Consider the following 14,870-nt stretch of genomic DNA (forward strand, 5'->3'; position numbering starts at 1 on the left):
CCCTGTAGAGCGGAGTGGCCTCCACTCCGCGGCGGCACCTGGCTGGGGGTTGCGGCGCGGATGGGCCGGCGCTGCTGTCCCCAGCCCCAGTGCTGAGGCAGGCAGAGCGCAGTGGGCTCTGGCGGAGGTCGGGAGAACTGCAGGGCGAAGGCCGCTGGGGGCTCCGCGGGCTGCGGGGGGAGGCACTTGACACCGGCCCGGGGAGAGGAGGGGCCGCTGTCCCTGCGGCCAGTGCTGGATGCGGGGACCCAGCGCAGAAGCAGCGCCAGGTAGCGGGGCGCCCCGCGTGGGGAGGGCTGCAGCGAGGCCCGGGGCTCGGCTCCGACTCGAGGGGCTCTGAGTGGCCGGGAGCGCGGCCGAGGCGGGGCGCCCGGGGCCCGGCCCCCGGTCGGGGCGGTGCGGGTCCGGACCTCCGCCAAACGGCGTGCGGGGACCCTGGCGGGGCCGCAGAGGCCGGGAAGTCGCGCCGAGGGCGCTAGGACCGGCCGCGCGCCCAGGCCGCTCCCGCCGCGGCGCCCCGGGGCCCCCCAGTCGGCGCTGCCTCCCGGGCCGGCTCCGCAGCGCCGGGGCCCGGGCCAGCGCGGCCGCGGGGGGCGAGCGGCGGGCGGAGGCCTGGGCCCGCGGGCGGCCGGAGGGAGGGAAGGAGGAAGGCGGAGAGAAGGGGTGGGAGGGGGGGACCCGGCGGAGGAGGCGGAGAGAGGGAGCGCGACAGCGAGCGGAGGGAGGGAGCGAGCGAGCGAGGCAGGCAGGCGGGCCGGGAGGGAGGGAGGGCGCGCGGGCGGCGGCGGCGGCGAGAGCAGAGGACGAGCCGGGACGCGGCGCCGCGGCACCAGGGCGCGCAGCCGGGCCGGCCCGACCCCACCGGCCACACGGTAATGAGCGCCGCTGCTGGCGGCCTGGGAGGCCGGCCCGGAGGCGGCGGGGAGCCGGGGAGCCGGGCGGGGGACGCCGCGGCGGGCAGTGCCCGGCTCGGGGCACGCTCCCGGACCCCCGCAACTCGGCGCCGGGCGCCCGCGGGGCCGGGACTGCGGGCGGGGACCGCGGGTCGGGCTGGCCGGGGCGGCGCGGGGGATTTGAGGGTTTGTTTATGTCCCCGCGGGCTCGGCAGGCGCCCCCTCCCGTCCCGCCCGCTCCCGGCGCAGACCCCCCTCCCCGCCCCCGCCCGGCTCCGGGCTCAAGTTCAAGTCTATACAATGCCGCGGGGGGCCCCTCCACCGCCGGCCTCCGCCGCGGTGCCCGGCTCCGCGCTGCCGCAGGGGCCCCGGCCGGGCCGCCCCCGCCTTCCGGGCTCTGCCCCCGCCCCACGGCCCCGCCTGGAGCCCGCGGCCAGGGCGCCGGAGGGCGCGGACCCCGACCCAGAAGGATCGGCCCCCGCGGCGGCCTGAGGGAGCGAGGGAGGGGGCGGGGGCCGGGCCCCGCGCAGGCTCCGCGGCGGCGGCAGAAAATGGCAGCCTGGCACGACCCGGCCCCCCGCCCCTCCCCCCGGCGCCCGGCCCTCCTCGGCCCCGCGGGGCGGGGGACCCGGGAGGCCCCCGGGGGCGGGCCGAGGGGTGATGGCGGGGCCGGGCCGGGGAGCGCCGCGCCGCGATCCTCCTCCGGCCACCTGTGGCTGGGGGTGCGGGGCGCCGACGGGTCCGGGAGGGGCGGCGGGGCCAGGGAGAGCGCTCGCCTGGGGGGCACACCTCCCCGCGGGGTGCCGGCGGCACAGAGGGGGATGGTCGTGCCCGGCTCCTCCCTGTCCCCACCGCGGGCCGTGGGTGCCGGGGCGGCCGCGGTGGCGGCGCCGCAATGTGGGGGCGGGGCGGGGGCGGGCGAGGATCCCGGGCCCGGGCCGCGGGGGCCGGAAAACGCGGGGGTGGGAGCAGCGGGGCCGGGGCCGGGAGCGGCCCAGAGGGGGACGCCCGGGGTCGCCCCTGCCGCCCCCCCGCGCACACTCCCACGCACGCGGACACACTCACGCACACGCACCCCGCCGGGCCGGTGCAGACGTGTCCTTGAAAGCTTCGCATCTGCACAGTGAAGGACGAGGCCTCGCCGCGGCTGCGGAGTGGGGTCTTCGGCCCCACGTCCCCGCACCCCGGGAGACCCCGAGCTTCGGAGCCGCAGGCGGCCGCGGTCCGTGTCCCGCCCTCACCCCAGCTCCCCTCCCCCAGGCTGCCCTGCCTTCCCTCCCCTTCGGCGCGGACCGGGCTGGCGCGGGTCCAGGGCCCGCCCCTGGCCTCCCCCAGCCCCTCATCGCTGGGGCCCGCGGCCCTGGGACTGCCAAACTGCGTTTCGCTTTCCTGGAGCCTCCCTTCTTGGGGGCACCTTCTCCCGCCCCAGCGCCTCTCTGCCATTTATCCCCCTCTCCTCATCTCCTCCGTCCTGGCACCCTCTCTCCGCTGCACGGCTAGTTGAGGAGGTGTCGGCGCCCTGGCAGCGGGGAGCGGTGCCCTCTGGTTCCCAGGGCCTGCCTCCCCCACGCTCCTGAGGGGAGCCCCCTGTGGCTGCACCTTGACCCAACATGGCGTCTGGCACCCAGCAGGGCAGCTCTGGCCTGCGGCAGGCGGGAGGGTGGGCAGGGCCGGGCCCCAGAGCCGCACAGCTACCCCCCCTCCAAACCAGCGGGGACAGAAGCCTTGGGGAGAAGCGCCCTCCGCCCTGTGACCCAACTTGCCCCTCAGTGCCGTGCCCAGAGACTGCCATCAGCATCCCAGGGGGCCTGCTCAGTCTTCATGTTTCACCCTAGGCTGCCAGCGGCTGAACCGCCTCCTGGGCGGGCGGCTACGAAGGGATCCTGGGATCAGGTGCTGCTCCAGTGTCGCCTCTTCCCTCCCTCCCGAGCAGATGTGACAGCTGCAGCCAGGGGAGCTATTCGCCTTGCTGTTGCCTGGGTGTTAGGACTGGCCTGTGGAATTTGGGGGGCCCGGCATCTGGGGGACCCTCTTTGGTTGGCTGGCAGGGGCCATCACCAGGTAGTTTTCTGAGGTGCCTGCCTTCGGAGAGTTGGGTTGTGGGGAGTTCCTGCTGGGTCTCTGGGGCAAAATGGTCCCCCTCTGCCTCCAGGTTCCACCAAGACCCTGCTTGGGCTGTGACAGGTGGCTCTGTCAAGGTGGGAGTGTGTGTGTGCACATGTGCTGGCTCCAGGCGACGGCGCAGGCCGGCCTGTGCAGCAGCTCTGGCACCTGCCTGCCTCCCTGGTGGGTCCCCCTCCTCTGTGCAGCTCCTCCCCAGATAAGCAGCTGCGGATTCAGGCCGACCAAACTTCCCTCGTTACCCCACCCAGGCACCAGTTCCTTCCATAGGAGACTGACCCCAAGAAAGGTGAATTCCTTCTAGACTCAAGGAGTGGACTGGTCCACAGGGACAGGGCTGCCCTCTGAGTCCTTCCTGGAGAAGCCTAGGAGAGGACGCCAGCGGCCATCTGTCAGGGTGTCTGCGGACAGGATTCCTCTGTGGGGTGGGGGTTGGACTAGAGCCGGAAGGTCCATTCCAGCTTTGACATTCTATGGCTCTGATTCTAGTGGTGGAATTTCAGACCCAGAAATGGGGACAGGGTGGTCTGTTTTTCCGCACATGGCAGTAATAGCGGAAGGCTTCCAAGGAGAAGGAGATATAAGAGAGATCAGGGCCCCCAAACGAGTTGGGCTTGGGAAGGAGAGGCAGTGTGAGGAGGGTCCCTGCAAGAGACGGGTTGGTCACGTCGGACTCTGCAGAGGGTGTAAAAAGTACAGCCTCCTTTAAGCCTCAGCACGTGTGTATTCTGTAGGTTTGTGTATAAATCCCTGTGTGTGGATAATTTCTGAGGTTTCCTTTTCGAGTCCAATTCACAGTAAGCTCCTCAGTCCCTTATGGATGTTTTACTATCGCTTTCACACCCACCTCTGCCAGTGGTTCTCAAAAAGCTAGGAAGACGGGACAAACGGTAAAATCCTTGTCCAGGGTCACTGGCAGGAAGAAGTGGAGCCAGGCCTGCACTCAGGGGAAGACGCCCCACACTACACCTCTTACCTGGGCTGCTGCATGTGTCCGTCCCCCCTCTCAGTTTGTGATCTCCAGGGAACAGGGGCTTTGCCTCCCTGGGTCCCTTGGACAAGCGATGAGGCCTCCAAGGGAGTCTGCTGAATGAGGGGAGTGTACTGCCATCCTGTCCTCTCCCCGAGGCAGCGAGGCAGCGTTAGTGCCGGGCTCCCTTCCCCCTACTGCTGTGCGTCGCTGCCCAGTGGCCACCGCCTACTTACAGGCCAGCTCCTCAGGCTCACACCTCCCTGAAAGACCCAAGTTCTTTCCCAGCAAGAGCCAGACTCCCCCAAGGCTTCTCTTTTTGGGATCCAGGTAGAAAGAGGACTCTAATGGGTGAGTTAAAATAGACCACCCTCTCCCCGTCTTTGGGCCTGAAATGTCAGCATTAGAACTCAAACGTTAGAATTGCAGGCTGAAAGAGGAGTTTAAGCTCTGAGAGCTCTTGGTGCTGGGTATGGTACTGTTTGTGGGAGGTGACGCCCAGTTCTTCTCAGGGTTGTCCATGCTACCCAGAGCCTGAGGCCTGCAGGGCCGTTCACGTGCCGGTCACATGCCTCTCCTTCGGTACTTCCTGCTGCCTCCAACTTGCTGGCCTGGGGTCCTGGACTTGGTGCTCGTGTCCTCCCCAACCCATGCCCCACTGGGAGTTGAATGTGTCTCTGGCCTCTAGCAGGTAGGGCCAGAGCATCTACCCCAGTACTATTTCTCATGCTGCAGCCCCCGGGGAATAGCTTCCACTTCCATTTGAATAGTAGTAGATGAGCAGAGAGCCCATAAGAAGCCCACCTGGCCTGTGGCTGGGTTTCTGCCGGACGTTGCTGTTCCTGAGCAGGGCTTTAATGGTCTACCAGAGGTGCCACATTCCTTTCCACTTTAATTTTGAGGGCTCATTTTCAATCATTTCTCTCTTTGACGATTTTTCCCTAAAAACATGACCAAATCTGAGATCCATGAAGTGTCAGCCTGAGATTTATGTCTGTGTCCGAGCCTGCCTCCACTTGGCTAAGTGTGTGGGCAAGACGAGGTTCAGTGCACGTGTGTCTGTGCATGATGTATGTGTACATGGTGTGCCACTGCCTGTGGATGGGGAGGACTTGCTTCCACATGAGCCAGTGTCAAGGCAGCATGAGGCCCTTGAGCCACAGGAAGCTGCACTCTGACACCTCCCAGCGGCAGGAACTTGGGCGGCAACTCGATTCCCTGGGCCTCAGTTTCCTCCCCTGTAACATGGGAGTGCTCATGGATTCTGCCTACAGGTGGTTGTGAGGATGGAGTGAGATGATGTGCGTTACAGCCTCAACAGAGCGGGAGCCCTCCTGTTAGCTGTGTCTGTTTTCATCATTTGGGCGACTCACGTGGACTAGCACTGCAGGAAGTGCTCTAAGAAGCCTCATCCACCTTCCTGTGTCTTTTGCAGAATCTTGGTCAGATGAGGAAAGTGCCGATTCTGATTCAAAATCCTGGGAGGTGGGAGGCTCCTCGGTGCCACTTAGCAATCTGTTGAGTTGAACAAATCGCATGTCAACAGGTTGTTTTCTTCCACCTGAAATCCCTCCCGCTATAGTTTCAGCTCGTTATTCTCATCCTGTCTTGAGTGCAGCAGCACTTTGCCACCGTATTCGCTTCCATTTTCCAGAGATGTGCTGAGCATTTCCTGTAAGCCATGCCCTGTGCTGGCTTTGAGGGGACACGGCGCGTTTAGGATGTGCCCAGCTAACGAAGGACTGCAGAGTGGTACTGGGGTCACTGGAGAGGGAGAAATAAAGTGCCCAAAGGAGAGTGAGGTCACAACCAACTAAGGCCATCAGGGAAGGCTTCTTGAAGGAGGTGGCATCTCAGAAGCACCTCAGAGCACAGAAGTGGGACTTCAGGGAGGAAGCCAGGCCTTCAGGGGCAGGGCATCATTGTGGGTGGCTCTAGTGCCCGGGAGGTGGACTGGGGCCTGGGTTGTGCTGGAGGCCAGGCTGAGGCCCTGCCTTGGTTTGGGGAGGAGGTCCCTGCACTCCGCAACTCCTCTGTGACCTACGGAGAGTTGCTCTGAACTGCCTGAGTGTGGCGGCCAGTGCGGGGTGGGGGTGGAGAGTGGACAGCAGGGAGGGAGGGGAAGGGGCCAAATGAGCTCATTTGGTGTCAGATCCTGATTCTTTCTATTCCATAGACCAGAGCTTAAGAGCTCAGACTTGGAAAGCAGCAGAGCAGGGTTTAAATTACACTGACCCCAGGGGGTTGTGACGATGAAGGGGGAGGCCAGGGTCAGGTCTGGTCTGTGTGCGAGTGATAGCAGTCATGGTGAGGATGTGGCAGGAGGAGGAGGGTCCCTTTTCTGGCCTCCCAGAGGTCTCCATGTGCCCCCTTGCCCATTCCACCAGGCTGAGGTGCCCAGCATCCAGAACATTCCTGCAAGGGGCTGCCAGTGCCAGGGAAATGGGGGTGGAGACGTCAGGTTCCCGTCTCTACAGCCTGACCCTGCCCCCCAGCACACACATGCTGGGCAGAACCAAGCCACCAACCCAGAGGGGAGGTGCCCTGCAGACGGCCCAGGCCCCCAGGCATGAGTGCAGGTGCCTGGCAGCCCCCTGCAAGAACAGCTGGTGGGCAGGGCCTTCTGGGCCAAATCTCCCTTGCTGATCACATCACAGGCCACCAGCCTGTCTGGAGGACAGCAAGGGTGCTTGGTGGGCAGTCGGGGTGGGGGTAAGGGAGGCACAGATGCCTGGGGCTTTCCTAACTAAATCCCAGTATAGAGTGGATTTTTTGTTTTTTTCAGCAGTAGCTCTGTGTTGCCTACTCCTGTCCTGCTGTGGTCCTCTCTGACCCTTAAGGCTGCCCAGCCTTATTTAGATATATGACCAGGTTCCTATTTTCTCTTTCCTGTGGTCACAGCCCTGCTCGCCACCATCCCTATTGATCTTTCCTCTCTGCTTCTGTTTCAAATGTCAAGGTCATTTTTAATTCTGAGCCAGTTATTAGATGCCCCGTCTGAGTGCACAGAGGGGACAGAGGACCATCTCTTACAGCCAGTAACCAGAGAGCTGGAAGTTGGGTCTCCTGACTCCTAGTCTAGTGCTCTTCTTGCTGTCATGAAAGGGGAGGGGTCTCGGTGCAGATGTTCGAGATCTGATAGATGAGCTAGGTCATGGGTTCCAGTGATCCTTCCTTGAAAAGGTAAAAAGATACTTAGAGAGGAGATTATGGGGCATGGGTTAGATTCGTGGCTCACTAAGCTGTTGAGTGTGGGCTGTGTCCTGGGGAATACTTGGGAAGGGCCGTGGCCTGGGGGCAGGAGGCCTTCGGAGTATCCCTCCCCCACCACTCCCTGGAGGACCCTGGGAGACACGGGCGAGTTCACCGCTGCCCCTGCCAAGCCAGTGGGATCCCCCAGTACCCCATCGAGCAGAACCTGTTTGGAAGGAGGCTTCTGGAAGGCCTGCTCGATTACCTGTATAGGTTCCTGAAGTACTAAATAAACGAACAGGTAAAGGGGAATCCACCTAGATTCCCTAAAAGCCTTCGAAACAAGGTGGTAAGTGCGTCTGTTCTGATGCGTTAGATCCCCATGCAGTAGTGTTGTGGTTAAAAAAAAAATGTTCATAGCTTAATCTCATTTTTGTGAAATTCTTTAAAATCGATACAAATACACACATGTATAAGTTTGTACACGCATGGAAAAGTTCTGGAAAGATACACACAAACCTATGAACAAGTTTTTGCTTTTTAACTTTGTACACTTTTGTTTCCTTTGAAAAAATGTAAATGAACTTGTGTTCCTTTCTTAATGACAGCAAGAATAAAACTACACTTTTTAAAAGCCTGTGGATAAGAATGTAGAAAAAAGAATTAAGTCACCTAAGGCTGAGGGATGGACTCTTTTTTATAGTGGATAAGAAACTGGTGTAGAGACTGACAGCAAGGGGTAAGCTTACTCAGGTACCTGTCTTTCCCAGAAAGGTTGCAGGGAGAAATATCGCAGATATTAAGGCCTCTGAGCAAAGGCCTAGGCTGGTAGGGATTAGGTGAGAGCAGAAAATAGGCCGCTGACTGCATGCACCCCGGCCCACGCCAGGGACAGGGGACAAAGTTAGCTTTATAGGATGGCGACTTGAATCTCGTTTCTGACCCAAGGTGGAGAACAAATCACTGAGGGTCTTCCCCAGAAGCATCGGTCTAATGGGCTGTTGCGGCCCAAATGGTTCCTGGGGACCTGGAGGTATAACTGGGGCCTGGTCCAGGTATGGAGCTCAGGTGACCCAGCCCTGGCATAGTGAGAGCCTCTTGGGAGGCCACACCCAAGGGAGACAAAGTGGGGCTTCAGGAGGTCCCACGAAGGGGTAGAAGGGGTGTCTAGGAACTTGTTTGGCACATGGGTTCAACTCTGATCTAGGGGTCCCTGAGCAGGTAGTGATTACCCAGACGATGGGGTGGAGAGGTGAGGTGGGGGCAAATGCAATTCCTCCGTCTGCAGTCGTTTTGCTACCCCAGGAAGCACAGGGCTGGTTGCTTAGCAACAGCACCTACCACCCTCTTCCACCTTCCCCTCCCCCACCTCACCCATGGGTACCTCTTGGAGCTTCCCTTCCCCTGAGGCTGCCCCTGTTCAATAGGACGTGAGAAAGGTCTGTGCACTTTTTTGGCCCTGCTCCTGGAATAAGGCAGGAACAGACATAAAAGGACCCATGACTTGGAGGCGAGCATAGAACTGGCCCCTCTACAAACCAGCCATTTGGTCCAAGGCTGGTAGGGGACAGATGTGCAGGGCAAGAAAGGCGCTGGGGAGTCAGGCCGACCTGGAGGACTGTCTCAGCCCCATTCGTGCTCAGTTGCTGCTGGCCCCAAACCACCTGGAGATGCAGGTTTTTCATCTGTAAATCGGGGATAAGAATAGCGGCCTCATCTTACAGGGGTTGCCTCAATGACATGCACTATTTTATGAAACAGCTTTCACTGTGCCTGGCACAGAGAAGGTGCTCAGGAGGCAAGAGCTGCTTTTCTTTACATGGGGGTCATTCTAGGGCTGCCTGAGGGTTAGGGTGACCCCCCCACAAAGCCCTGCTGCTCTGTAAGACCCTGCAAGTGGCCGGGTGCGGTGGCTCACGCCTGTAATCCCAGCACTTTGGGAGGCCAAGGCGAGCGGATCACTTGAGGTTAGGAGTTCAAGACCAGCCTGGCCAACATTGTGAAACCCCGTCTCTACTGAAAATACAAATATTAGCCAGGTGTGATGGTGCGCGCCTGTAATCCCAGCTACTCTGGAGGCTGAGGCAGGAAAATCACTTGAACCCAGGAGGTGGAGGTTGCAGTGAGCTGAGATGGCTCCACTGCACTCCAGCCTGGGCGACAGAGTGAGACTTCGTCTCAAAAGAAAAAAAACCAGGCCCTGCAAGTGTTGCCTGTCCTCCCTACGGCCCCTCACGGTGAGGGGAAGAGATCATCAAGTTGAGAATGACCCCCAAGCCCACGGTGGACTCTGGGCTGGGAGTCAGGGGCCGCGAGGGAGTGGCAGGGACAGAGAAAGATGTCTCCGTCCTCCTTACATTCCGTTGTCTGACCCAGGTCCCTTTTTTCAGCTGCCAATAAGTTGTACCATTTTCTCTTAGCCTTTCTGAGCCTCCACTTCTTCCTGTGAAGCCAGGATTTGCCTGTACCTTCTTTTATCTCTTCAGAGTCCCCGTCCGTGTGGGGACCCAGTAGCTCCCTCAAGGCCTGGGCCCTCTTTCCCTTTCCTCTCTGCCCACTGGTCTCGTTGGAGCTAAGCAGAGAGTGGCCTCTGCTGGGTTCTGGCTCTACCCCATGGCCTGGAGGCATGGGAGGGTCTAGACCACAGCCCGGTCTGGCAGCTGGCACGCAGCAAGGGCTCCTAATGGTTTTATTACCAGCAACAATGTGGTGCTTGTTGCCATCCACGCACAGGCTGATGGTTCCCAGCCCAACTGGTGGTGGCCTGAGGGCCCTGCCTGGTACTGGAAGCTCAGCTGGGAAGCCCAGTGGGGTTGGGCAGTCAGTCACCTCTGCATTTTCTTCTGTCAACACCCTGCCAGCAGTCTGGAATCGGAGGGAGCCAGGGCCCGGCATGGTGAGATGCTGGAATAGGAGGGCGCCAGGGCCCGGCGTGGTGAGATGCTGCCCCCACATTGGCAGGCCTGGCAGCGCTTGAGTTTTCTTTCCAGAGGTCCCTGTTTCAGATCCACAAATGATGTTCATCTATTCATCCAAGAGAGACCCACTGTGTGCCAGACACAGGCTGCATAGATGAAAGGGGTCACGCTCATCTCAAGGAGACTGCAGCTTAGGTGGGGGTCTGGCAGGGTGGAAGGACCCCTGGCACACCATGTCCAGGCATTACCGGGGCTCAGAGAAGGAAGTCGGATTCAGGGGGAGAGAAGATCTAGAAGGGCTTTCTAAAGGAGGTGACGCTTCAGCTGAGTCTCGAAGGGGAGGGAGCAGTTAGCTTGGTGGACAACAGCACTTTTTGGCCCCATGTAGCTGCAGTATAGGGAATGATGGGGTATGAGGCCGGGGGCCTGGGCTGGAGGACCATGAAGGCCGGATGTTATCCATCAACGGACGTCGGGCTTGGTATTTGTATTTGAGAAGGATAATTCTAGGGCATCGAGAAGGAGAGCTCGGGCAATAGGGTTTAGGGGCAGGGAGCCCAGGTGGAAGGCTGGCACAGAAGTCCAGGGCAGCAATGTGGGCCTGGACAGGGCGTGTGTGGTGTGACATTTAGGAAGTGCAGTCAGTAGGAACAATTGGGATAAAAGAAATGAGGGGAGTTGGGGTGGCCGTCTGGTTTCTAGCTCCGCCAACCGTGTGGGTGGGGATGCCCTTCATGGAGGGGGCACGGGTTGGGGGGAGTCGGAGAGAGCAGGAGGTGCCTCCCACATGGAGCTGGGTTGGAGCTGGGGCTTGAGGGCGGGTGGGATTTCCCCAGGGGGAGCCTGAGCCAGGCCAGGCTTGCAGAAGGAGGCTAGAGCCTGAGTCATAAGGCCTGGGGGCGGGGTGCCTGGTGTGATGGATGAGAAAGGCAGGTACATTTTGGTCCATAACTGTTAGGACCCCTGCAGATTTTTGAAGGAAGATTTTGAGGAAGGTGCTTGCACCCATGCACTGGGAATGCTGATGAGTTAGGGCCTCTGCTTCTCAGTGATTTCCCTAAAAGATGAGCTGCAAGGCCTAGACCCTGGCCCTCCACCCAGGACCTGCAGTGAGTCTCATCACCCTCTGAGTATCTTTGGGTGGGCTGGAAGTTGATGTCAAGCTGTCCGGCCTTCCCGTTACTCTCCATTCAGAGGCAGGTCTGTGGAGAGAGATTGGAGGAACAAGCTGGGGACAGCATTTTTGGAAAGCAAACAGAAAAGAAGCAAAAACTGTTCCTCTAAAATAGAAAGGAGGCTTATGTGTGTTATGTGAAGGATAATGTGGAAGGTTATTTCCAAAGAATTTCTCGAAAAATGATGTGAGCCCTGTCAGCATCATTGAATTTAGATAGAGGCCAGGAGCAGTGTGGCATCAGGCCGGGGCCACCAGGCTGAGGGCTGGACAGATGGTGGTTTCACCTCAGCCCTGCCACCTCCTTGCTGCGTGTCGTTGGAAGATGACTCAACCTTTCTTAGGCTCAGTTTTACCATCTGTAAAATGGGCATAACTTCACAGGCTGGTGTTCTTGTTTGTTTTGAGCATTGCTTCTTGGACTAAACCTGGATTTTTTTCCTTCCCTCCCTCACTTCTGCACTTCCTCTGGTTCTTTGCCTCCCAAGAAGCCTGTTTCCTCCTGTGAGTTCCCCCTTCCTGGGAAGGTCCATTCATCATGTTCTATTGACTCTCTTGTTCCCAATTATTCCCTGCAAACCTGGTTCACCCAGTGTATTTGAAGAGCATCTACTGAGCTAAATGGGAGTTATTGGGGGTCAGTTCCTGTTCTCTTTTTAATAAGGGGAGGGAGGGTCTGTGCAGAGCTGTCCAGGAGAGTACAGGGCACGGGAGCCAGGGGGGAAGTTGCAGGACCCAGTGGGACCACAGCTGGGACCTTGCCCTGTAGCTGGCTCAGTGTGCCAGGGGATAGAGGCACACAGCCCTGGTGGGTCTGGGAGATGAGCTTGGGAGGGACTTGGCCTGGGCATGGGCTAGGCTGCCCTGCTTTCAGAGCCAGACCTCAGGAGATGGCTGAGAGGGCCGCTTCCTCTGTGAGGGCTACACATGATGGCCCTTGGGCTGTATGGTGGCCCTGTGACATGCAGCCACACCCCTGGGGAGCTCTTTGAAGCATCTCTGCTTTCTGGAGGATCTGGTGGGAAGATGGCTTTGCAGCAGGGCTCTTGTTGATGTTGCCAAGAAGGCCGGGCGGGAATCGGGCTGTCTTTGCCTGGGGGTGGGGTGGGGGCAGCGGTCCATCTGAATGTGGAAACCCACGTTTCTCTGGTTTGTGCCGACCTGTGCAAGCAGCCATGCTGCAGGACTGGCCCCCTGGAAGTGGGGCATACATGAACTCAGGGTGTGGTGGTGTAATCAAATGAAATGTACAGCATAATTAATCTGGCATACCCTTAATGATATGCATAATTGTGCTGCATGGTAATTAGGTGTAAATGGTAAGCAGTTCACATAAATGTTTTTGTAATTGGTATTAATTTTGCAGAGGCAAACCAAGTTTATGTGGTTTTTCTCTTCTTGCTCTGTTAGTTTTCTAGTACAGGCAATTCCAAGCTTTTGGAGGAATTCTATTGCAAATGTTTGTTTATAGGGCAATGTTTTGTGTTTTCTCTCAGAACAATGTTATGAATGGTTATGAGGTTCCCAAGCTGGTTTCCAAATGCCTCTTTGGCCCATACAGTAGGTGAAATGTGCAACGCATGTGCCTGTGTGGGGAGGCCCGCCCAGGATCCTCTGGCTCCAGGTGCCCCAGCGTGTGCAGCACGAGGGGCGCTGTCGCGTGTGTGCGAGTGCGCACCTGGGTCATCTCTGCATGTGTCTAGGTGTGTCTCTGTGTGTGCCTCTGTGTCTGTGTGTTTGTATCTGTGTGGCTGTCTGTATGTGTCTGTTCGTGTGTGTGTGTGTGTGTGTGTGTGTGGTCTGCCTGAATGGGAGAGATTCCTGAGGCCACAGTGGCAGGTTGAAATTCTCTGGTAAATACATTCCCCATTCTAGTGGCAAGAGGCCTGGGCTGGAGACTTAGGGGCATTAGCTGGGAGGGTGACCCTGGCACAGCAGCCGTTTCTAGGAGGAGCACAAGCCGCTCCGGGGCGTGGTCTGAGGCCAGAGTCTAGGTTTCCTAAGAACATGTGGCTTGCCTTTCTTTCTGATCAAGCACATAATACTTTTTAAATGAACATTTATTGAGTGCCTCCCATGTGCCAGGCCCTGTGTTAAACACTCGACTCAGATTCCCTCCTATCTTAAAATAGACTTATGAAGTAGGGACTGTTTCTCACCTCGCTTTACAGCTTGGGAAACTGAGGCCCGAATCTCCGAGTGACAGAGCCAGGGTTTGAGGAGGGGACTGCTGGAGGCAGGGCCCGTGGTTCTGAGATGTGCTGCTTGGAACCCTGGGCTCTTCTCCCTCCCTCGGCCCCCTCCACAAATGGTTTGTTTTTGTTGGGACAGAGGAGGAGAAAGGCGGCCCTGTGGGAAGTCTGAGAGCAGCGAGCTCCTTCCTGCTGAAGTGTAGGGGGGTGGGGGCTGAGCCCCAACAGCCGCTCCCAGGCCCTGAAGACCCTTTGGGGGTCCTCCTGGTTTTGACCTGAGAGGGAGCTGGTCTAGGAAGTGGGGTTGGGAGAGCGTGGCCGTGGGCGGTGTGGGGAGAGGGTGGTCACAGGCTAAACAAGGACTCAGCCCCCCTGTTTCCTGTGGTTCACTGATAGCCTAGGCCCTCACCACCCCCTTCACCTTGGGGATCTGGGGCAGGTGAGCCTGCAGACCCATGGCAGGTGTATGTTTCTGCCCTCGGAGCTCCTGCAAACGGCCTTTCCACTGACGCAGTGCCTTGGGGGCTCTGCCAAGCGACCCCTAGAATGGGGATTGTGGGGGGTCGCTCTAGGCACCGCAGCACTGTGCTGGGGATGTTGCAGCTGCCTGGGAGTGACTTCACACAGTCCTCTCTGCCTCCAGGGTCACCCGGAATGGGGTTGTGGGGGACAAGCTGTGGGCAGGGGGACGATGGGCAGCAAGAGGCAAGGCGTGAACTCTGACCTCGTCTCTTTGGGAAATCAGACACATCTATACACGCATGAAACACCCAATGAGCCCTGGGTGGGTGGTCGAGGAGAAGGGGATGGTGTGTGGGGGAGGAGAGATGTTGGGTTGAAGGACTGGGAGAGAGGAGCTGAGTGGGCCCTGAGGGAGAGGGTGGGAGCCAGGGGTGTCATTCCGGGACAGCAGCCGGGCCTGGAATGATGCAGCTGGGAGAGGTGGGGGCACGGCCAGAGCAGTGGGCGGAGGCTGCATTGTAGCCAGCCCTGGTGAGACCAAGCCAGAGCGTATATTTTACCATGTGTGAAAATCTTTGGCATCACAGGATTTTTAAAAATAATAGCTTGAAGATATAATTCACATTCCGTACAATTCACCCATATAAGTGTATAGTTCGATGGTTTTAGTACATTCACAATCAATTGTTTAAAATTTTCATCAGGCGTCATAGGTTTTCCTAGAGGGAGCCATGTGTGGGCAATCTTTGCTGAGAGGGTGAGGTGGGAGGTGGAGATGCCAGAGGCAGGTGGACACGCTCCAGGGGATCTATCAGGTTATTGTGCCACAGACACAAGAGGTACAAAGGGCCTGGAGGGAATAGGGGGTCGAGAGAAGCCCAAGGACCAGGTACCTGCTGGATGTGAGGATCCAGGGGAAAGGTGGGACCTGTTTTCTCCAGGGTTGGG

General features: G+C 59.0%; 1 protein-coding gene across 8 annotated transcripts in view; it reads left to right on the plus strand.

Annotated features, from left to right (window-relative positions):
* Positions 1–230: 230 nt before the first annotated feature.
* DNMT3A (DNA methyltransferase 3 alpha) overlaps positions 231–14,870 on the plus strand; it is a 109,791-nt gene continuing 95,151 nt past the window's right edge. For 5 of the 8 annotated variants that reach the window (XR_006691758.3, XM_065527301.2, XM_074012185.1 and 2 more), the window contains exon 1: positions 766–872. The gene's annotated coding sequence lies outside the window, so the exon portion shown is untranslated. Of the gene's footprint in view, positions 270–765; positions 873–14,870 lie in introns of those variants that run through there. The other 3 variants (XM_074012184.1, XM_074012186.1, XM_005576392.5) reach the window with 1 other exon arrangement.

Source organism: Macaca fascicularis, chromosome 13 (assembly GCF_037993035.2).
Source record: "Macaca fascicularis isolate 582-1 chromosome 13, T2T-MFA8v1.1".
Lineage (NCBI taxonomy): Eukaryota > Metazoa > Chordata > Mammalia > Primates > Cercopithecidae > Macaca > Macaca fascicularis.